This window comes from Microcaecilia unicolor, chromosome 1 (genome assembly GCF_901765095.1).
Source record: "Microcaecilia unicolor chromosome 1, aMicUni1.1, whole genome shotgun sequence".
Taxonomy (NCBI): domain Eukaryota; kingdom Metazoa; phylum Chordata; class Amphibia; order Gymnophiona; family Siphonopidae; genus Microcaecilia; species Microcaecilia unicolor.
In genome coordinates, this window is record NC_044031.1 from 600,893,527 (window position 1) to 600,918,124 (window position 24,598).

Consider the following 24,598-nt stretch of genomic DNA (forward strand, 5'->3'; position numbering starts at 1 on the left):
CACTGGCAGCGGGGCGGGCAGGCAGGCAAGACTGCCCCGAAGAATTAGTACCACCACCGTCGCTGCGGCTGGGGAGGCTTAGCCTCCCCAAGCCTCCAATACCTGGCGCCTATGCCTGGGAACATACTAAGGGGCCCTACTAAGGTGCGGTAAGCACTAAAGCGTGCTTACTGCAGGTTAAAAATCACTACCTTGGGTTGCACTCAGGCATCACGGGGTAGTTTGGGCATCTGTCCATGCTTCCCATGCTCTAAGAAATACTTTTTATTTTTTAGCACTGGAGGCATGTTTGGGGGTAGAGAGTAGGTATGCCCAGTTCTAATCAGTGCAGCAGCATTGCCACATGCTTACTGATTAGCATGTGGTTTGTGCAGGAGCCCTTACAACCTAGAAAATAGGTGTGGGTAAGGGATCCCACACTAATGGCCATGCACTAATTGGAATATTAGTGTGTAGCCATTAATGGGGGAAGTAAGAAATACACCCATTTCACAGCTGCGCTAAAAGTGGCCTCAGCATACGGGAAAGCCCTGCGCTACTGATACCGCAGGCCACTTTTTAGTGCAGCTTAGTAAAAGGGCTCTGTGAAGGGGTTTGTAGAACATTGCATTTTACCCTTGAGAAAAGTCCCTCTGTTAGCCTGGGCCACCTTTAGAGCACTGGTCTCACCCCAGAAGGAAGTGAGCTGGGAGAGGCAGAGTCAATACCTGAGAGTTTAAAAGACAAGGCCAGGGTGAGGTTAAGAAGGCCCAGAGAGGGAAGACTTGAATCCCTAGTATATGACGCTGAAGCTCCTGTTCCATAATCTCAACCTGGCTGAGGTAAACTATTGTTACTGCCAGATTGAACCTTTGCAAGTTTTGCTTTGATGTCTGGCTGGAGACAGACCTGAACCCTGGTGGAAAACCCAGAACCTATCGGCTATGTTTGGGGCATAGCAACCCCGGCAGTCACAGACTGTGTTTGGCCTGTTGTCAGAGGCCTGCTTAAGACTAGATGTACTAAACTGCAGATGTTTTCCTACCCTATGTCTCGGGCCCTGTGAAAGGACCAGGTCTGAGGATTCCTTTAAATAAATACTTATTTTGTTTTCATCCTTTTGCCTGGCTGCATTACTTTACCGGCCCAATCCCAACTCTCGCTCGGGGTCTCACAGGCCCCTAAGTGAAGTAAAATTTTCAGCCCTGGTATTTTACCAAGCTAATTATTAAGTCACTTGGGCAAGTTAAAAAAAACAAACAAACAAAACTAATAGTGCCTCCATGGAAGGTAATTGTGTAACAGTGCACCTATTTGTAAGTGCCAGAATACCAGCATATAGATACATACAGATGTTCACATATGTGTGTATAAATGCCAATACTCTGGCTATGTGCTATTCCATAAACTGACACCTGAATGCAATGGCACATAGTTTGAAGGTGGGCATACACATAGGTGGAGTCTGGGCCGAGCATGCGTGGGACCGCAGTAATGTGTATTTTATGGCAATCTAGGTGTGAGTATTTATACTACCTCTATGACTGGTATAAGTGACCTTGCCTAAAATATAGGTGTGCATCTCTGTTCCCTCTAAGCTGATCAGATGTTTTCCAATTGTACTGCTACCAGTAGGATGTGGTGCTTCAATATTGTGTTTTCAATCTCTAAGGACAAGCAGGTTCCCTAGAGTCCTGCAGATCTTGCCTGCCCCTAACTATTGAAAATTGTGATAGTGGAACAGCACCCCCTACTGGCATGACTGTAGATGGAGCACTCCCGCTCAGCTTAGAGGGAACAGTGGTGTGCATTTGCCCTGCTATACCAGTAGGCACATTCTTTTCTTTAAAGAATAGGCTTAAAATAGTCACCTTCTTGGTGCCTAAAAATAGATGAACTTTTACAGAATTACTCCCACCACAAGAGTTAAATATCATTTTCTTTTGCTTCTTTCATTTGTCTGCACCCGTGTCCCTCCAGCCTGAGGTGTCTTTTTTCCACTAGGCACTCCTTCTTTCTCTCGGTTCTCCTCAGTGGGGACCCTACTCAAACTCTCTCTGCCCTCCTACAGAGGTTTCTAGCAACCAGCCACTCCAAAGTCCTTTTGTTCAACTTTGGGACTCCTCCTTAGTACTCAGGGTCTCAGAGGGGGTGAGGCAACCGAAGACCTGCATACACTTTTCACAATACCTTTTATCACTTCTCTGTCCCACCTAGGGAGGCTAGGCTTCCCCCATTTCCATCTACCGGGCCAACTTTACTGGCCCCCATTTTCATAGTAACCACAGTAACCCCATAAAATCATCCCACCTCCTGACTGCAACAGAAGTATTTTTCAAGGAGGTTGTACAAGTTTATAGAATTTAAGGGTATATATGGTTTTTTTTTTTACCATTCATCAGCAAGCATGTGCAGGTATGGCTTTCAACATATTTGACCAAGAGATTCTATTATCTAGGTCCAGGGATGCCAGTATCAGAGGAAAGATTACCCAATAGTTGCAATATTTTAGCTGAAAAATCACATTTAGCAGTATGGATACAGAAATCTTAACTTAGCTGATTAGACTGTGGAGTTCTTCATGGAGCAATTTTATTCCCCACACAATTTAATTTGTATTTGTTTTCCTTATTAGATATAATTAGATTGCTTGGTTTTAAATCACAATACTAATCATAATGATTTGCAAATGTATTGCTCCTTTGATAAGACCATAGGTAGCTCTGTTAGGATTATCAATGAGTACCTATTGCTATGTTCAATGAGATGAAGTCTAGTAGGTTGGTGCTTAATGTATCTAAAACAGAGATCCTTTAAATCAGAAAATAGACTCCAGACTTAAAGATTAGCCATGGGGATAATCTTCAATATAAATCTCAAACTGAGAGGGTGGTCTTAGACTCTTCTTCTGATTTACAGAATCCTATCTCTTTTAATAGTAACAAGGCCTGGTTAAGCCATAACTTGAACCAGAAAAAAGCCTTTTAGTTATGAGCTCTCATCGTAAGAAAATGATGAATTCATTAGTATTATCAATAAATTACTGTAATTCTTTCTTTGATAGCCATTGTCTTAAGACCTTATGAATCCTTTGGATAAGACACAATTTAGCTACAGGAATATGCTCTGATTGCTGAAACAGAGAACATATTATCCCTCTTATCTAATCTTCATTGGCTTCTAGTGTTTAAAAAGCCACAATTTAAGATGATGCACCTTACCTTTTAGGCCTTGCATTGTCTGGTCTTCTAATATTTGAAATGAAAACTAAAGAAATATAGCCTTGGGCATTTTTTGCACTCAGCAGATGATTTCTTGCTCAGTGTACCTTCCTTTAGAGAATACCACATAGTGAGAATTAGGTTGCAATAATTTATTGGCTGTAGTCTGTGGAATTCACTTCCCAAAGGGTTTAGGAGGAGATTATTTTAGGGTCAAGTGGTTTTTTAATATCCATTTCTTCAATCTGGCATTTAAGTATGCCCTCAGGATGCTATACTATCAGTAAATTGGCAACAATGTGTGTAAGAGTTAGATATTTTGCTGCTATAATTGTATAGATTTTTAGATTTATGTTGTATTTCTAGATTGATATATTTCTATGTATTGTCTCATTTATTGTATATGGTTATATGAGAGAGATGTTTACACATTGATTCTATGATGTATTTTCTCATGTACATTACCTTAACCCTTTGAAGTAGACCATCAACACATTTAAATAGACTACTATAGCATAATAACTCATATTAACATAATATAACTCATGTTAGCTTGATGTTCTTCACATTAGTATTAAGGAACAAGGATGAGTATTTCGGTCTTTATCACTTTAGTGTAACTGACCCAGTCAATAAAATGATTAATACTGGAATTAGCCACAAATGATGTTTAAAATCCATGGCATGGCACCTGCTTCCTTTAATGGTTTTTCAACACATTTATTTTTGATAAGGTCAGCAATCCCCATTATAAAAAGGCATTTATGGTTATAGATTATTATGTGTTTCCCCATTTTATAACTTTATACTGCAGGCTATAGGACATTAAATCTGAAGAATAAAACACTTCCATTTATTTGAAATATACGAATAGCACTATATAATAATTGAATATTTAAAATTTTGGGAAAAATGGATAATGTAAACTATGGGCCCTGTTTATTAAGCTGCATTAACATTATAATGCTAGAGATGCCCATATGTTCCTATGGGCGACTTAGCATTTAGCGCATCATAATCATTAGCGCGCACTAAAAATGCTAACATGCCAATTGTACTGCTTAATAAACAGGGCCCTTAATTACAATAATCAATCAGTATTAAGCTTTTATCATAAACAGACAATCCTGTTGTTTAATATTACAATGTGAGAAATCTTGTCAGGTCATAGTGCCTATGGAGTTAGATGAATGCTTACTCAATGGAACAGTAACACGTGATATCCCAATCCTGGTCCTCCACATCATCTTTCATCCTATTCCTGCAGGTCACACAGTGATGTCTCCAATCTAATTTCTATTCCTCTGCTCTCCTTCTTCTCCCCCTTTCTCATGTACTTTGTGGAATGCCTGCTCTGTCTGTAACAAACTTTCCTACATCCACAACCTCTTTATCTCTCATACTCTCCATCTGCTTGTCCTAACTGAGACTTGGCCTTTGCCCTTAAGACTCTGTTTCAGCTGCATCCCTGTGTCAAGGCCGTGGAGGTGGTGTCAGGCTACTACTCTCACCCTCCTGTAGATTTCAGCTTCTTCTTCCACCTCAGTCTCACTGCTTTTTTTCCTTCAAAGTCCACTCTATGCATCTATTCACTCCTCTACCTCTCCGAGTAGCTATCATTTATTGATCTCTTTAGAAGTCCCTTTCTTCCTTTCTCACTGTCTTTGACTCATGGCTTTCCTTCTTTCTTGAACCATCATATTCTTTCCTCATTCTTGGAGATTTTAACATTCATGCTAATGATCCCTCTGACTTTTATGCCTCTCAGTTTCTCGCTGTAACATCCTCATTCAATCTTCAACTGTGCTCCACTACTCCTACTCATCAGAATGGCCACTGTTTTGATCTAATCTTCTTCTTCAACTGCTCACTCTCCAGTTTCTGTACCTCAGCTTTTCCCCCTCTCTGACATCATCTGATAACCTTCACATTTAAACACCCTCCCCCTTAGTCCTGTCCAATCTCCACCAATACATTTAGGAATCTTCAGGCTATTGACTCTTCTACTCTGCCCTCCAGTGTTTCAAACCTCTTGTCAACCACTATGTTTTCCAAGTCTGTCAATAAGGCTATCTCTTCTTATAATCTCTCCTTTGCTCTGTATACTCTCACTCCTCCAATTCCCCGTTCTGTAAGGCGTACCAAACCCCAGCTTTAGCTGACCTCTAGAATCTGCTACCTAAGTACCTGTGTCCGATCTACCAAATGCCTTTTGCTGAAATCCCGTGCCCATGATGACTTTATACATTTCAAATTCTTGCTGACCTCCTTCCAGTTTGCTATTTTACTTGCCAAACAGGACTACTACATCCAGTTGACAAACTCTCTTGGCTCAAACCCTCAGCGTCTCTTGGGCCACACTGAACTCTCTCCTCAAAGTTTCTTCACCTCCAACTCCCTCTTCACTTTCTTCCCTGACTCTGGCTGAGTTCTTTTATGATAAGGTTCAGAAGATTAACGTTGAATTCTCAACCAAGTCACCTCCACCTCTTCTTCTCTCAGTCCATTCTCTCAACCCCCTTCATCTCCTGCCTCCTTTTCTTCCTATTCTGAAATCACTGAAGAGGAAACCACACATTTTCTTTCCTCCTTCAAACTGACTACCTGTTCCTCTGATCCTATTCCTACCCATCTATTTATCACTATCTCTCCTACTGTCATCCCTTCTATCTGTCATATCCTCAATCTTTCACTTTCCACTGCAGCTGTTTCTGATGCCTTCAAACATGCCGTAGTTACACCACTTGTCAAAATACCTTCATTGGATCCTACCTGTCCTTCTAACTATTGTCCCATCTCCCTTCTCTCCTTCCTATCCAAGATATTTCAACCTCTTTACTCAACTGAAACAGCACTTGCTAAAGTCTCCAGTGATCTGTTCTTGGCCAGATACAAAGGTCTCTATTCTATCCTCATCATTCATGATCTATCTGCTGCTTTTTACACTGTTGATCACCACCTACAGTACTCCTTGATACACTGTCCTCACTTGGATTTCAGGGCTCTGTTCTTTCCTGGCTTTCTTCTTATCTCTCCAATTGCACTTTTAGTGTATACTCTGGCAGATCCTCCTCCACTTCTATCCCACTATCAGTTGGTGTACCTCAGGGTTCTGTCTTGGAACCTCATCTTTTTTCCATCTATACTTCTTCCCTTGGTGCTCTGATCTCATCCCATGGTTTTCAGTATCACCTTTATGCTGATGACTCTCAGATCTACCTCTCCACACCAGAAATCTCATCAGGAATCCAGGCCCAAGTATCAGCCTGTCTATCTTACATTGCTGCCTGGATGTCTCGCTGCCATCTGAAACTAAACATGACCAAGATTGAACTTCTTGTCTTTCCCCCTAATCCCACCTCTCCTCTTCCTCCATTCTCTATCTCTGTGGATAACACTCTCATCCTCCCTTTCTCATCAGATAATAATCTTGGGGATATTTTTGACACTCTGTCTCTGCACATATCCAACAGACTGCTAAAACCTGTTGTTTCTTTCTCTATAATATCAGCAAAATTCATCCTTTCCTTTATGATCACACTACCAAAGCTCTTATCACCTCTCGCTTAGACTATTTCAACTTGTTCTCACAGGTCACCACTAAGCCATCTGTCTACCCTTCAATCTGTTCAAAATTCTGCTGCACGATTTATATTCTGCCAGTATCACTGTGCTCATATTAGCCCTTTCTTCAAGTCACTTCATTGGCTCCCTATCCGTTTTTGTATTCAGTTCACTTACAAGTGCATTCACTCTGCAGCTCCTCATTACCTCTCCACTCTTATCTCTCCTACACTCTCCCCGAAAATTCCACTGATTAGGTAAATCTCTCTTATCTGTACCCTTAGGTACATAAGTATTGCCATACTGGGAAAGACCAAAGGTCCATCAAGCCCAGCATCCTGTTTCCAACAGTGGCCAATCCAGGTCACAAATACCTAGCAAAAGATCCCCAGAAATAGTGGATTTTCCCCAAGTCCATTTAATAATGGTCTATGGACTTGTTCTTTAGGAAGCCATCCAAACCTTTTTTAAACTCCGCTAAGCTAACTGCCTTTACCACATTCTCTGGCAACGAATTCCAGAGTTTAATTACACGTTGAGTGAAGAAAAAATTTCTCTGATTCATTTTAAATTTACTAATTGTAGCTTCATCACATGCCCCCTAGTCCTAGTATTTTTGGAAAGCATAAACAGATGCTTCACATCTACCCATTCCACTCCAATCATTATTTTATAGACCTCTATCATATCTCCCCTCAGCCGCCTTTTCTCCAAGCTGAAGAGCCCTAGCCACTTTAGCCTTTCCTCATAGGGAAGTCGTCCCATCCCTTTTATCATTTTCATCACCCTTCTCTGCACCCTTACTAATTCCACTATATCTTTTTTGAGATACGGAGACCAGAATTGAACACAATATTCGAGGTGCGATTGCACCATGGAGCGATACAAAGGCATTATAACATCCTCATTTTTGTTTTCCATTCCTTTCCTAATAATACCTAACATTCTATTTGCTTTCTTAGCCAAAGCAGCACACTGAGCAGAAGGTTTCAACGTATCATCAACGTGGAACCTTGCATGACGTAGCTATAATTTGGGTTTCTCTTTCACACATGCACCACTTTGCACTTGCTCACATTATACGTCATCTGCTATTTAGACGTCCAGTCTTCCAGTCTTGTAAGGTCCGCTTGTAATTTTTCACAATCCTCCCGCGATTTAACGACTTTGAATAACTTTGTGTCGTCAGCAAATTTAATTACCTTGCTAGTTACTCCCATCTCTAGGTCATTTATAAATATGTTAAAAAGCAGCGGTCCCAGCATGGACCCCTGGGGAACCCCACTAACAACCCATCTCCATTGAGAATACTGACCATTTAACCCTACTCTCTGTTTTCTATACTTTAACCAGTTTTTAATCCACAATAGAACACTACCTCCTATCCCATGACTCTCCAATTTCCTATGGAGTCTTTCATGAGGTACTTTGTGAAACGCCTTCTGAAAATTCAGATACACAATATCAACCGACTCACCTTTATCCACATGTTTGTTCACCCCTTCAAAGAAATGTAGTAGATTGGTGAGGCAAGATTTCCCTTCACTAAATCCATGTTGACTTTATAGTCTCATTAATCCATGCTTTTGAATATGCTCTGTAATTTTGTTCTTTATAATGGTCTCTACCATTTTGCCCGGCACCGACGTTAGACTCACCGGTCTATAATTTCCCGAATCTCCTCTGGAACCTTTTTAAAAAATCGGCGTTACATTGGCCACCCTCCAATCTTCTGGTACCATGCTCGATTTTAAGGATAAATTACATATTACTAACAATAACTCCGCAAGTTCATTTTTTCAGTTCTATCACTACTCTGGGATGAATACCATCCGGTCCAGGAAATTTGCTACTCTTCAGTTTGTAGAACTGCCCCATTACATCCTCCAGGTTTACAGAGAATTCATTAAGTTTCTCTGACTCGTCAGCTTCAAGTACCATTTCTGGCACCAGTATCCCACCTAAATCTTCCTTGGTGAAGACCAAAGCAAAGAATTCATTTAATCTCTCCTCTACGGATTTGTCTTCCCTGATCGCCCCTTTTACTCCTCGATCATCTAGCAGTCCAACCGATTCTTTTGCCGACTTCCTGCTTTTAGAAATACCTAACAAATGTTTTACTATGTGTTTTGGCCTCCAACACAATCTTTTTTTTTAAAGTCCCTCTTAGCCTTCCTTATCAACACTTTGCAGTTGACTTGACATTCCTTATGCTGTTTCTTATTATTTTCAGTCGGTTCCTTCTTCCATTTCCAAAGGATTTTCTTTTAGCTCTAATAGCTTCCTTCGCCTCACGTTTTAACCATGCTGGCTGTCGTTTAGTCTTCTTTTTTAATATGCGCTCCCATGATGGTGTTTTTGAACAGCATCCAGGTCTGATGTAAATATTTGACCCTCACAGCTGCTCCTCTAAGTTTTTTTTTTCACCGTTCTTCTAATTTTATCATAGTCTCCTTTTTTAAAGTTAAATGCTAACATATTTGATTTCCTATGTATACTTACTTCAAAGCTAATATCAAAACCGAACATATTATGATCACTGTTATCAAGCGGCCCCAGCATCATTCCCTCCCGCACCAGATCATATGCTCCACTAAGGACTAGATCTAGAATTTTTCCTTCTCTCATTGGCTCCTGTAGAAGCTGCTCCATAAAGCAGTCCTTGATTTCATCAAGAAATTTTACCTCCTTAGCGTGCCCCGATGTTTACCCAGTCAATATCGGGGTAATTGAATTCACCCATTATTATTGTGTTGCCCAGTTTGTTTGCGTCCCTAATTTCCTTTAACATTTCTGCACCTATCTGTTCAGTCTAGCCAGATGGACGGTAGTACGCTGCTATCACTATCCTTTTCCCCTTTACACATGGAATTTCAATCCATAGTGATTCCAAGAAGTGTTTTGTTTCCTGCAGAATTTTCAATCTATTTGATTCAAGGCTCTCATTAATATACAATGCTACCCCTCCACCAATTTGGTACACCCTATCACTACAATATAATTTGTATCCCGGTATGACAGTGTCCCACTGGTTATCCTCCTTCCACCATGTCTCAGAGATGCCTATTATATTTAATTTTTCATTTAGTGCAATATAGTCTTCCAATCTTATTTCTTAGGCTCCTGGCATTCGCATATAGGCATTTCAAACTATGTTTGTTGTTCCTATTTACATCATGCTCAGTACTTGACAGTATTAATTTGCAATCTTTTGTCTGTTTTTTATTTGACATTTGATCTACTATGGTCTCTTTTGCAACCTCACTATCAGGATATCCTATCTTCCCTGTTTTGGTGATACCTTTGAAAGATACCTTATCCCGAACCATGCGCTTTTGAGGGACTGTTGGCCTTCCCCCCCCCCCCCATTTCTAGTTTAAAAGCTGCTCTATCTCCTTTTTAAATGTCGATGCCAGCAGCCTGGTCTCACCATGGTTAAGGTGGAGCCCATCCTTTCGGAATAGGCTCCCCCTTCCCCAGAATGTTGCCCAGTTCCTAACAAATCTAAAACTCTCCTCCCTGCACCATTGTCTCATCCATACATTGAGACTCCAGATCTCTGCCTGTCTCTTGGGCCCTGCGCATGGAACAGTTAGCATTTCAGAAAATGCTACCCTAGAGGTTCTGGATTTGAGCTTTCTACCTAAGAGTCTAAATTTGGCTTCCAGAACCTCTCTCCCACATTTTCCTATGTCATTGGTGCCCACGTGTACCAAGACAGCCGACTCCTCCCCAGCACTATCTAAAATCCTATGTAGGAGATGCGTGAGGTCCTCCACCTTCGCACCAGGCAGGCAAATCACCAGGCGATCCTCACGTCCACCAGCCACCCAGCTATCTATATGCCTAATGATCGAATCACCAACTACAACAGCTGTCCTAACCCTTCCCTCCCGAGTAGCACTTGGAGACATATCCTCAATGCGAGAGGATAGTACATCCCCTGGTTGGCAGGTCCTTGCTACAGGCGTACTTTTTACTTCACCAGGGTGATGCTCTCCTTCTAGGAGACCTCCCTTCTCCAAGGTAGCACAGGGGCTACCAGACTGGAGGTGGGACTTCTCTACACACTGCTGGACTGCTGACTCCATCTTAGTGTTTTTGAGTTTTTCAATCATTTAAAACTTGCTACAATATTAAGAATATTAGCCTAATATAAAAATGACTTTTAGTTTATATAGAGGGGCATAATCGAATGGAAACGCCTAACTCCGTGGGCGTTTATCTCCAAGAACGGGTCCATGAAGGGGCGGGCCGAACCGTATTTTCGAAAAAATGGATTTTTTTGAGCTGGGCGTTTGTTTTTTTTAGCGATAATGGAAACTAAAAGCACCCAGCTCAAAAACGTCCTAATCCGAGCCATTTGGTCATGGGAGGGGCCAGGATTGGTACTACACTTGCCCCCCTGATATGCCAGGACACCAACTGGGCACCCTAGGTCAGTGCGGTGGACTTCAGAAAAAGCTCCCACATGCATAGCTCCCTTACCACAGTTGCTGAGCTCCCAATCCCCTCCCCCAAAACCCACTAACCACAAATGTACAACACTACCATAGCTCTTAGGGGTAAAGGGGGCACCTACATGTGGGTACAGTGGGTTTTGGAGGACTCCCATTTACCAGCACAAGTGTTACAGGTAGGGGGGGATGGGCCTGGGTCCACCTGGCTGAAATGCACTGCGGTACCCACTAATAGTGTTCCAGGGACCTGCATACATGCAGGCCTCTAGGACTTGTTACTGCTGTATAACATTGGCATACCAGTTGACACCTGAAGACTAATCTCTCCGAAAACGTCCTTTATTGGAATAAGCACGCTTACTCACAGTTAACTGCAGATCAGAGGTTGTGCCCTACCACTGGCAACGAGTCTCCCTGGTAGTGAGATTAGCAGTAGGTCAGAGCTGGCAGAATGCTGTACAATGCCCTCTTTCAGCCACATTGAAGGTAAGAACTAAGTTCTCTAACGTGGCTAACACATGGAAGGGATCTAAAACTGGCTTACAAAAATGGCTACTACCTCATGGACTACCGGAAACACAACAGGGCACACTCTGACCCAGTAGGCAGGGGGAAAAGCACCATGGGAGAAGAGCCTACCAACTACCAACATCGTGAGACTGTAACACAAGCTAATGAAATCACGGAGCCCAATACCCTACACCCACCACAATGCAATGCTGATGTGACCCTGTAGTGCACCTGAGAGCCACATCTGACCCAGGGAAAGGCTGTGACAGGATCGAACATATTCTGCTGTCATGGAGGTGAGTAAGGCATTTGAGGCTGGCATAGAGGCTGGAAAAAAAGTTTTTAAAGTGGGTTTTTTTTGGTGGGAGGGGGTTAGTGACCACTGGGGGAGTCCGGGGAGGTCATCCTTGATTCCCTCCAGTGGTCATCTGGGCAGTTGGGGCACTTTTTTGGGACTTGTTCGTGAAAAAAAAGGGTTCAAAAAAAGTGACCCAAAATCGCGGTAAAAACGCCTTTTTTTTCGATTATCAGCTAAAGACGCCCATCTCTCCTCGGTTGATAACCACGCCCCAGTCCCGCCTCCACCACGCCTCCAACACGTCCCCGTCAACTTTATTTATTTCCGTGACGGAGTGCAGTTGGAAACGCCCAAAATCGGCTTTCGATTATACCGATTTGTGCGCCTTTGCGAGAAAAACGCCCATCTCCTGATTTGGGTCGAAATATAGGTGTTTTTCTCTTTCGATTATAAGCTGGATAGTATATTGTATGATTTATTTAGTGTTTAAAACTCTGTAAGAGCACTCCTTGCTTGTTACCCTAATTGCAATAACTGACTATAAATAAAGGGTTGTCCTAGGGGTGGCGGGTATTGGGGAGGGTGGGTGGGAAGACTAAACTAGTTCCTGCAATACCTGCTAGAGTCTATCTGTTAATGCTGTGGTACAAAGTTTTTAAAACTAAGGGGAAAAGACTATGGAGATTAGTTGATAAAATTTGCTTTTTTATATTTTTATTTTGCCTATCACTAACCTACAATTCCTCCTTTAAACCCCAATCTTTAAGTTCCCAAAGCACAAAGCGAAATAATGTTCACTTACCACTTCTCTCAGAACGTCTGTTCCACTGCCAACTCCAGACTCCATTCCCTTTATCTTGCTGCACCATATGCCTGGAATAGACTTCCTGAGCCAGTAAGTCAAGCTCCATCTCTGGCCATCTTCAAATCTAGGCTAAAAGCCCACCTTTTTGATGCCGCTTTTAACTCCTAACCCCTATTCACTTGTACAGTACCCTTGTATGTTTTTATCTTTCCCACCTTATTAATTTTTACCCTTATCCCTTATTTGTACTGTTTGTCCTGATTAGATTGTAAACTCTTTTGAGCATGGACTGTCTCTTCATGGTCATGTGTACAGCGCTACGTATGTCTAGAAGCACGTTAGAAATGATAAGTAGTAGTAAGTGACTTGTCCAGACTCACAAGGAGCTGCAGTGGGAATCAAATCCAGTTCTCCAGGATAAAGGTCTGCTGCACTAACCACTAGGCTACTCTTCCACTCAAATGTGGCTATGTAAGCCAAAACAATAATAAACTACAAGCAATGGAAGTCAAGATCAAAAATGCAATATTAACATAACTATACATTAAAGTGTTGTGAAATAATTGTATAAAAAGAAGAACTACCACAGAGGATAAGCTAACAGTAAACCTGTTACTTACTGTCATCTTCTGGAACTGACACATCTGAAATGCTGGTAAACTTATCTGATGGAAATCTCGCGTGATAATGAAAAAAACTAAATATATGGAGGGGCATTTTTTGATATGACGTCTAAGTCCGACTTTGTACGTTTTGCAAAAAATGTCCAAAATCTGAATAGGAAAGAAGGTCATTTTCAAACAAGAAAAACATCTATCTTTTTTTTTTTTTCAAAAATACTATGCTCGATGATTTTTTTTTAACTAGATATGCGCCTATTTTGCTCTGTTTTCTCTTTTTTTCAAAATTGTTCTTTCTGAGGATCTGCACCAATCCCCCCTCACCGTTATCTAACCACCTTCTTCAATCCACAGTCTTCTAATTCCACGTTTCAAATGGCCTTCAATTCAATATTGTTTCAATGAATCCACCTATTGTCACAGGATTCTGTACAGTTCCACTCTTTACAGAGCGAACTGATAAAAGTTATGTGCCATGAAAAAACTCCAAGAAGTCATAGAGTGAATGCATATGCTTAAAGACGCATTGCTTTTACCACCACTGTAATCACATCTATCTGTTATGAAAGGGGTGTCTGTAATATGTCTATGCAATCAAATAAAATTGCTTTCCAATTTTCTAGATTTTACTCTAGGCTCTAATTTACAATCTAGCAGACAGCGAGAGAGGCATTTTGTTTACTACTAAAATCATTGATAACAAAGTGCATTATGTTTCTCTTTAATACAAGCATTAATATTGAAACAGCAGTGATCTACATACTTTTTACTATCGATCTTGACTGTCTATTGAATACCTCTAGTTCAAAGGAAGTCACAGAGGCAATTGTGAAGAATTTGATATCACTAATAAAGCAGCAGCCCATCATGGAAGAAAGTTTGAGTCAGACCTAATTGCTTTCCATATTTGTGAGTGGTTCAGTACATTTTACTCTGAGACATATCAAAAGATTCCACAAGAGGCTTGTTGAACAAAGAAAGTTCATCTTTTTCCTTCAAGCTAAAGCATGACTTACAAATCAATTGCACTTTATTTTTTTTAAGATCGTGATACCTTTTATCTGAACAATAGGAGAGGGATCCAAGGAGGTACTGTGCATAAACTTTTAAGATTAACTTAAGACTCTTCTTCAGATTAGGACACATGACCGGGGAAATTCTATATATGGAGCCTAATGTTAGGCGCTACGTCTAATGGATTCAAGGTGACAAAACAGCAGATCCACGCAAAAACACAGATAACATGCACATTTACAGACCCTTTTACCAAAATGTGGTAAAAGCCCCCCAAAAGAAATGGCCGTCTGATAATTTCGCACTTGCTGTGAAGCTATTTTGGAAGGAGCACTTACCGCCACCCATTGAGGTGGTGGTATTTTTCAAATATTTCCGCTAGTGCTGGAAATGCCATGTGCTGGGAGTAGAACTACTGCCAGCCCCCGTGTTGCACAGCAATTCTTTAGTAAAAGGGCCCCTTATAGAGTAGCGCCAAAGTGTTTCCATGTGGATCTGCAAAGGGGGCGTAACAATGGGAGGGATATGGATGGGTCAGAGGTGTTCCCTTAAGATGTACACAGTGTTATAGACAGGGGCATAGCCAGACCTCAAATGGCGGGGTCCCAAGCCCAAAGTGAGAGGCACATTTTGGCCTGCTTATCCACTGCTCCCCCCACACCACAGCTCCACATACCTTGGTTGATGAGGGGTCCCCAACCTCCACCAGCTGAAGCGTTTCTCCAGTGCTGCTCTCCTTATATTGCCTGCCCTACTTCCACTCACATTGCGCATGCTTGATTTTATGTTTAAACGATTTTATTAACATTTCAACATATCAAATCTGAACAAAGCATTTTGTTTAATACAGTTTGTCAATGAATTATGCTGTAAAATAACTCACACTTTACTGAACATCAGCCAAAACTTTTAACATTTTCTCCCTTATCTTAGTCCCCTCTACCTCCTTTCCCCACCATTTATTAATGATTCAACAAATGACCCGCCAACGGGTTCAATATACCTTGAATTGCCAACAACCCGTATCAATAAGAGCAGAATAATAGTCACTTCATCAGTTCTTTACACCTCCCTCCCCATCTTATCCATTCACATCAGCATGCTTGATTTTAATAAAATTGAGCATGCTCAAAGTGTCACGCATACTCAGTGTCACTAAAACCGAACATGCACGGAGAGGGAAGCAGGGCAGCCAATGTAAGGAGAGCAGCACTGGAGAAACGCTTAGCTGGCAGGGGTTGGGGACCCCCACCAGCCAAACCAGGGGCCCTGGATACATTTAGGGGGGGCCCAGGTCCTCATGGCTCTCCGCATCTACGCAACTGGTTATAGAATAGTATAGATCTGCACCCAACATGTATGCCAGGATTTACACCTGGTTTCAGTTGGTGTAAATCCTGGCACCCAAAGATGAGTGCAGATCCCGGCACTATACACTATACTATAAAGGGTGCCCATCCCAGAACTCTCTTTATAGAATACCGTTCTGCGCTGATTTTATTTTTTGGTGTCGAACTTTGAGTACCATTTATGAATCCAGACCTGTGTGTTATCTCTGAGAGTTCACGTGCAGCCATAATTTTAAGTCAGTCTTATGTATTTATTTATTTATTTATTTATTTGTTGCAATTTGTTAACCACCTTTATGAAGACATTCTCACAAGGTGGTGTACAGCAGGTACAACTTGACATAAAACTTACAATTTTGTTAACAGCACAATAGTAAAATAACCAAATATAAGCAGAAAGAGAAATTAGGGGTAATTCTTTTTTTTTTTTCTAATTTTATTTATCATACAAAATACAAGAATAAGTATGAACAATTTTTCTGAAAGTAACAATGCAACAGCAAAGAACCAACATTTAAACAAACGCAGTAAGTATGAAGTATCAAACACACGGAGGAAGGATGCATTGCAGTGGATTTGAGAGGAGAGGGTAATGGGAATGTAAATATGAGAAGAGCTATTTTGAGAGAATAGTGCATGAAAAAGCGTCAGTGGGGTGTAGAGGTTAGAAAATAATTATCTAAAATAGATCAAGTCCTTTGAAAGGAATAAAAATGTTGCTTTTTTATAGCAACCACCTCTTCATATTGCTGGAAAGAGCTTAGTAAATTCTGCCATTCGTAAAAAGAGACATTTAGATTGTTTTTCCAGTGGATCACAAGTTAAAAACAGTTTAGCATTCTTGTGCGGGATGGATAGTCCTGGAGTGGAAGATTTTAGTATTACAATTCTGAATGAGAGATAATGAAAATATTGCTTGCGGTTTGTCTCAAGTTGCATGCCAATATGAGGTCAAGTTCTTACAGTGGAATAGCATTATGGGCAAGGAAGCCTGCTTCAGACTGACATGACCAGTGTAGATCTGATGGTTCGCAAGGTAGTTTAGCTAGTTTAACTGGGGTTCAATATGTTTTGTGAAGGATGAAATATGATGATTGAAACAATGTTGCAGAAAGAGATGCCCTCATGGTTTTTTGTCCAGAATAAATCCCATTCCTTTTAGGATAGAGAAGTTCAGTCAGGAGTTAGGTATTATTAGGAAAGGAATGGAAAACAAAAATGAGGACGTTATAATGCCCTTGTACTGCTCCATGGTGCAACCGCACCTCAAATATTATGTTCAATTCTGGTCACTGCATCTCAAAAAAGATACAGTGGAATTAGAAAAGGTACAGAGAAGGGCAACGAAAATGATAAAGGGGATGGGACGACTTCCCTATGAGCAAAGGCTGAAGCGGCTAGGGCTCTTCAGCTTGGAGAAAAGATGGCTGAGGGAAGATATGATTGAGGTGTATAAAATAATGAGTGGAGTGGAATGGGTAGACGTGAATCGTTTGTTTACTCTTTCCAAAAATACTAGGACTAAGGGGCATGGAATGAAGCTACAAAGTAGTAAATTTAAAACAAATCATAGAAAATATGTCTTCACTCAATGTGTAATTAAACTCCGGAATTCGTTGGCAGAGAATGTGGTAAAGGCGGTTAGCTAGCAGGTTTAAAAAAGGTTTGGATGGCTTCCTAAAGGAAAAGTCCATAGACCATTACTAAAATGGACTTGGGGAAAATCCACTGCTTATTTATGGGATAAGAAGCATAAAATGTATTGCACTTTTTTAGGATCTTGCCAAGTATTTCTGACCTGGATTGGTCACTGTTGGAAACAGGATCCTGGGCTTGATGGATCTTTGGTCTGTCCCATATGTACTTATGAGTAATTTTATATAGGGTACTCGCACAATTGGAGCCACACAAACAGGAGATTAATGGTAGCTGAGCACCAGAACAGAGGTAAAACAGCAGGTATGTACATAAGAGCACATAAGTACTATTCTATAACTGAATGCCTAAGTGTTCTTGTGTGTAACTGCAAAGGGGTATTCCCATAGGAGGGGCATGGGCAGATCATGGGCGTTCCCACTATTTTAGCACCCATTTTATAGAATACTCCCATTTGTGTGTGTAAATACAGCATTTAGGCACACTCATTTATACTTGCCAAAAAACATCAAAGAATTAGGATGTTTAGCTCATCATGTCCAAAAAAAAACCCCGTCCATCTTAGAGCCAGTTTTGAACAGGAAAAACATCTTGGTTTCCCTTTTGAAAATGGTTCTAAGATGGACGTATTTGCACGGAAGACATCTGAAAAGAAAATCCATTTTTCAAACTGACACATTCAACATATAAATGCCAAAAAGCCAGGCATAAGAACATCTGTCTGGCATCATTTTGAGAGAAATGGTCACACAGATGTCGCTGCAGATCACAGGGGCAGCCTAGTGGTCATTTCAGTGGACTTTAAACAGTGGCACCCAGGTACAATTCCCACCTTAATTCCTTAATTTTGCATTGTGAGCCCTCTAGGAACAGAATAAAACCTATTGTACCTAATTGTACACCGTTACAATCGCCTTCCACGCTGCAGGTGTCTCCTATATTTAGATACAGTGGGTAATTTGGTGGTTTTGGAGAGCTCACAATTTCCACCACAATTGTACTAGGAAGAGTGGGATTTGGACCTGGATCCCCTTGTTCAAAGCCCACTGCACTGACCACTAGGGTACTCCTGGGAGCTGCTTGCTTCTCTGTTGGGTATACCTATGATACCTGATACTGTCATTATGCCTGTTTCAGTTCTTAGGGGGGCATCCGTCTCCTGTTCATTTGACATTTCTCTCTATGTTTACCATCTATCTTCCCTCTGCATCCCTAGCCATACAGTCCAGCATATCCCCTCTGTGTCCATATCCTTATCCTCCCCCATGTTCAGCATCTGTCCTCCCCGGAACCCTGGGGGGTGGCGGCCCTGCCCCAGGCCCAGCAGCAATACTGGAAATGAGGAAGATGGGGTTCCTGAGGGGACAGATCCTGAACATAGTGGAGGATAAGGCTAGGGGCACAGAGGGGATAGATAGATGGTGAACATGGAGAGAAAAGAAATGTCAAATGGACAGGCGACCTTGGAAGGACAGGAAAAACATGAGAAAAGCAAAAAAGACACTTGAACCAAAGTGAATGTGAAAATAAAATGCTCAGACAAGAATGAATTAATTGGAATATGTCAGCTTTGCTTTGGGAAATATGCATCTCTGATGTCTTGCATTTTAGTTTTTGTGTCTCTGCTGTATGCGAGGTCTGACTTCTTGAGGGTTAATTTCACTCTTTTCAGCTTTATATTACTAATCTGTAGTCCTTTGTTTCCTATTTGTTGAGCGTCTGTTAGTGTTTTGTGCATTTGACCAAGGTGTGGTATTCTGCTAGCCTGTGGTTTCCATGTAGAGATCTGTAGTAGTCCTGTTTGTTCTTTTTTCTCACTAGGTAGTATGTGCTGGAGAAGGGAATGAGAGGGAAATTAGAAAAACCAGTACGTATATGAGGGTAAAATTAAATGGGCAGATAAAAAAACATAGAAAAAGAGAAAAGTGAAAGAAAAAAAGATTAGAGCCAGACAGATATACAGAAGACAAAAGGAGAGAGAAGAAATGGAAAGACAAACCTGGAAAAGAATTTGGGAGAAAACTGACATAAGGAACGTGGAAAAGAGACTGAAAGACTGAGATTAGTCCAATTAGAAAAAAATTGTCCAGATAACAAAGAGGGAGAGAAGGGGATATAGTAGACATGGGGGGGGGGGGGGTTAAGGTGACAGAATGGAGATGCTGAATTGGGATGGGGGAGAGAGAAGGGACATACTGGAATTGGATGGAGGAAGATGCTGGCTTGGAAGAGGGTGAACGAGATGATGATAGATCAGGTAGGGAGGAAAAATGGATATTGGAGGATAGTAGACATGAGATGAGTAGGAAGACAGGGGAGATGCTGGACATGGGATAAGTAGAAAGATGGAAGATGCTGGAAATGGGAAGAGTAAGAAAATGATGGAGTGCTAGACATTGGACGGGGATGGGAACAGAGAGGGGATATGCTGGGCGTGGGAGGAATAGGGATATAGGGGAGATGCTGATATGGAAGGATGACATGGCAAGATACTAGATACGAGAGGGAGTAGGGTGACAGGGAGAGATACTGGATTGAGGTAAGGGAAGGAGGATATGCTGGACAGAAGGGAGTGAGAGAAAGAAAGAGAGGATACTGGTCAGAGGAGTGAAAATAGAGAGAGAGGGAGCTGCACTGAAGGGAGGAAATAGAAAGACAAAGTGCTGGAAGAGAGGAGAGTTATAAAAAAAAAATAGGAATAACACAATGAAGAATGTGATGGTTGGGGTGAGGGAGATGTGGTTTTAAGAAAAGGAAGATTGAATGCTAAGAATGAAGTCTGAGCAGATTGAGAGTCAGACAAATAAATGAAGGAAAGCTGAAGGAAGATCGAAGTCAGAGATGGATTTAGGAGAAGTGAAGAAAGCGGGAAGGGAGAGAAGCAGAAGATGGACTGGAGATCTTGTAAAAGAAAATTAAGAAAACTAGAGGAAAGCAGAAACTGGAGACTGGGTCAAACATGATTGGAAAAAACAAAACAACCAGACAAAGGTAGAAAGAAGAATTTTATTCTTAATTCAGTGAATGCAAAATATATGTTTAAATTAACAGCTTGATAGTCCAGTATTAGGGTTTGCTATTTTTTCTTAGGCTACATATTTAAACTGCTATTTCAAAAGTATGTACCTGTTTTATTAATGCAGCTTATTAGGGTGTTTATATCTATTATAAAGCAAAGTTGAAGGATATGTACCATTGTGGCAATTACTTTGCAGGATACTGTGATGTGTGTTGAGATGTTGACCGGACCCAACTCTACTATATTGGCAGAGTTTAAGTTATGGGATAATACAAAATTATTTAAAAATGTCAGTGTTTCCAAAGGGTTCCTTTTACAAAGCTGCAGTAGTGATTCCCATATGGCAAATGTAATGAAGCTCATAGGAATTGAATGGGTTTTGTTGCATTTGCTACGCCGGGAATCACTACTGTGACTTTGTAAAAGGAGCCCAAAGTTTCCATAAGTATGCTTGGGGTTTATGTTTGATGCAGGATAGACTGTTTACTTAGGGAATCTGTCAAAAAGAAAAGAGCACGTTAAGGCATTATTTAGTATACCAAGCACTACTCACATCTATATGCCTAGTATTCCTTCATTTTAAGTCTGCCCCCCCCCCCCCCCAACAAAGTCTAACTACGCCACTGGTTAACATATCCATTTTTGAACCTGACAGATGCCTATCTTTTTGGTTTGAAATCAGCGTTTTTCTTGATATTCTGTGCTCAGTGCATTTTTCTTTGGGGATCATTATGAGTCACATGTAGGACTCTACAAAAAGGAAGGCAATATGACTAGGGCATGTAACACCAAGATCATTGTTCTGTTATGTTATAATATCAGACAGACAAAACTAGCATTTAAGAATACTATCCTTCAGTTTAATAACCTAGTTCATGGCATCAATTGATAAAATGTATTAAAAATAGGATGATCACTAAATCATAAAATTATCATGACTGAATTAGTAGTAAAAGCAGCTCCAATTAATACAGGGAGTTCATGCTGAAGATTGTAAATCGAGTAGATACACCAACCTGATGAACACTATCTTATTAAACTTATGCAGTCTCTGGATTCCCTTTGGGCCACATATAAGCCTTTTTTTTTTTTAAAGAGAGAAATGCAGCATAACACGATGTATGTAGACACCAGGACACATTACAACGCGAGGCTGGTAAGAAATGGACTTAATTATGTGCCACTTGTATTCCACGTCAAGAACTGTTATAGCAGTTCAAACCATACTTATAAAACTATTCCTGCATGAACTGTGGAACAAGGCTACATAAGGGCACGAGTTGATTCAGAATCTATGCCCTACAGCTCAATAAATACAAAGTACTTCAGAATAGCATATGTATTACATTATTTCCTCCACATCCAAGACTACTGAGAAGTTTGCATGGTTCTCAAATTCAATTTGTCAAAAAAAGTAAAAAGAACATAAGAATTTCCATACTGGATCACACCAATGGTCTATCACACTTGTTCCAACAGTGGCCAATTTAGGTCACAAGTATCTGCCAAAATACCAAAAGTAAATCGTTTTCATGCTATTTACCCCCCAGGGATAAACAGTTCCTTTCCCCAGGTCCACCTTAATAAACATTGATGGATCTTTCCTCTAGGAATTTGTTCAAGCCTATTTTAAACCCAACAATGAGTTCATGAGCCTAATTGTGTATAATTAAAAACTTCATGGCATGTCCTCTGGTCATGGTACAATCAATTTCTGTTAACCTATTCCATTCCACTGAAACGTTTTTAGACCTCTTTAGCCTTTCCTCATATAAGAATCATTCCATCCTCTTATCATTTTGTTTGTCCTTCTCGGTATCTTTTCCAATTGTACTATATACCTTCCATTCTTATAGCCTTTGTTTTATTCTCTATACCTTTCCTAACATTCCACTTGCTTTTTTTGGCAGCTGCTGCACACTGACAGAAGATTTCAACTTATTGTGCATAACGATGCCTGTATCCTTTTCCAGGGGCTGAGTGCTGATGTGGAATCTAGCATCCTGTAGCTATCTATAATTAGAATGCAAACAGACAAGGCGTTCCTAGGTACATTTCAGCTGGTCTCATTCATTAAGCTGGTTTGCAGATTGGCAAAAGAGAAAATCTGTTTGCAGCCATTTATATTCCACTGTCATCACTTTTCACAGGAGCTGTTATATTAACAATAAAGTACTGGATTGCATTTTTATACATAATAAAAATCTGAGCCAGTGCATAAATGAGCTATGTAGTTAAATAGATAATTTTTTATTGTATTTTAAATATGAGTCTAATGTGCAGTGACATTGTTCATTACTAAAATTATGAGTCATTGCTGCCCATTATCAAGACAAATAACATCATAAACATTACGTATAGGTGGTTTACACCATATAGTGCAAGACTTTTTTGTTCTTAATTAAGACATGTGGTGATTAAGCTGCAGAAGGCACATGTCGGCCATTAATTAAAACATATCTTCAGAGAGACCGGGTCTGTGCTTGATGCTTCCTTTGACCTTGAGCAAATTACTTTAGCCTTCTGTTCTTTTTCTTAACCAAAACTATTGAAGCAGCAATGACATTAAGGGCCCTGTTTACAAAGGGACACTAGTGTTTTTTGCGTGCACTAAAAATTAGTGCACGCTAACTATGTAGCTGCCTATAATATTCCTATGACTATAAAACCAGAGATAAATCTTTTAGGAGATATCCTAGTGAAGGGATTGACCCAGTATCACTCCATATAAACAAATTAAGATATACAAAATAAATTTTTTTTCTTTATAGAGATGTTCTCAGAGTTATACACTCACCCAAGCGAGGCGCCACTAATCTTAGCCCCACTTTGAGGGTGGATACGTTTCTCAATCATAGAACTTCTCTAAAGGTATTTATAAATTGTTTCAAACACACTCATGTGTCAATTAAATATTACTATAAGTGTGTCTAATACCTTATATAACATAGAGTTTAAATGAGTCAATTCCTACACTTACTCCAATAAAAACCTCTGTGCACTTTCAAAATCATGTGTGCTATTAAGAGAAATGCAAAATATAAATATCAGCACTTTAAATCTATAATTATAGGCACTTAGCGTTTCAGGAAGTCATATAGGGGTTCCTCGGTGGTTATAATCCTTAAAAATCCATGCTTAACATCCCATGAAGATTTTTTCACCACTCTTCATTCAGAACCTCACAATACTTATGACTTCACAATAAGATCATAACGAGTCCAACTCTGCAGGGTTTCGAAATTCTTCCTCAAGAACTCTGTATATGATAATTTTTATCGACCAAAAGCTGAAAAAAGAAAAGTACCTCTCTTCCACAATGTTCTCTTGCTAATTCTGACGAGGATATTTAACTGCTCCCAGGCAGGAAATGACGTAATCGAACCAGCTGTAATGAATAATAGTTCATAAGAAAGCTCAAGAAGTAAAGACCAGAAAATGTCAATCTGACAATAACACAGTCCACAATCTCAAATTATTGTATTCCATTCGATTGAATCATTCAATCCATCAGGAGTCATAGTTCCCAATTCAAAGATCCAGTACTGTTCTTTTCTATTTAAAATATAGTCCATGTCTCCCCCTCTCTTAGTGCAAACCACTTGATCAATGATTAGCTACCTCAATTGTGTAAATTGATGATTTCTGTCAATACAATGTTTAACAAGTGGAGCAGTCAAAACTTGTCTGTGTAATCTGCTCTTGTGTTCAGTGAGCCGAAGCTTAATTTGCCTTTTAGTACGACCCACATACCATTTTTGGCAGGGACATATTATCCCATAAACCACAAAGGTAGATTCACAAGTAGTATTAGTTTTGCATCTGTATACTTTATTAGGTAATTTTGGAGATATCACCTGTATCTTTGCTGTATCTTTGCTGTATCTTTGCTGTAAGTCTTTGCTTAAAGCCCACCTCTTCAATGCTGCGTTCGGCACCTAACCCTTACCGTTCAGTGAATCCAGACTGCCCCAATTTGACTGCCCCTATCGGACCGACCGTTCACTTGTCTATTAGATTGTAAGCTCTTTGAGCAGGGACTGTCTCTCTTTGTTAAATTGTACAGCGCTGCGTAACCCTAGTAGCGCTCTAGAAATGTTAAG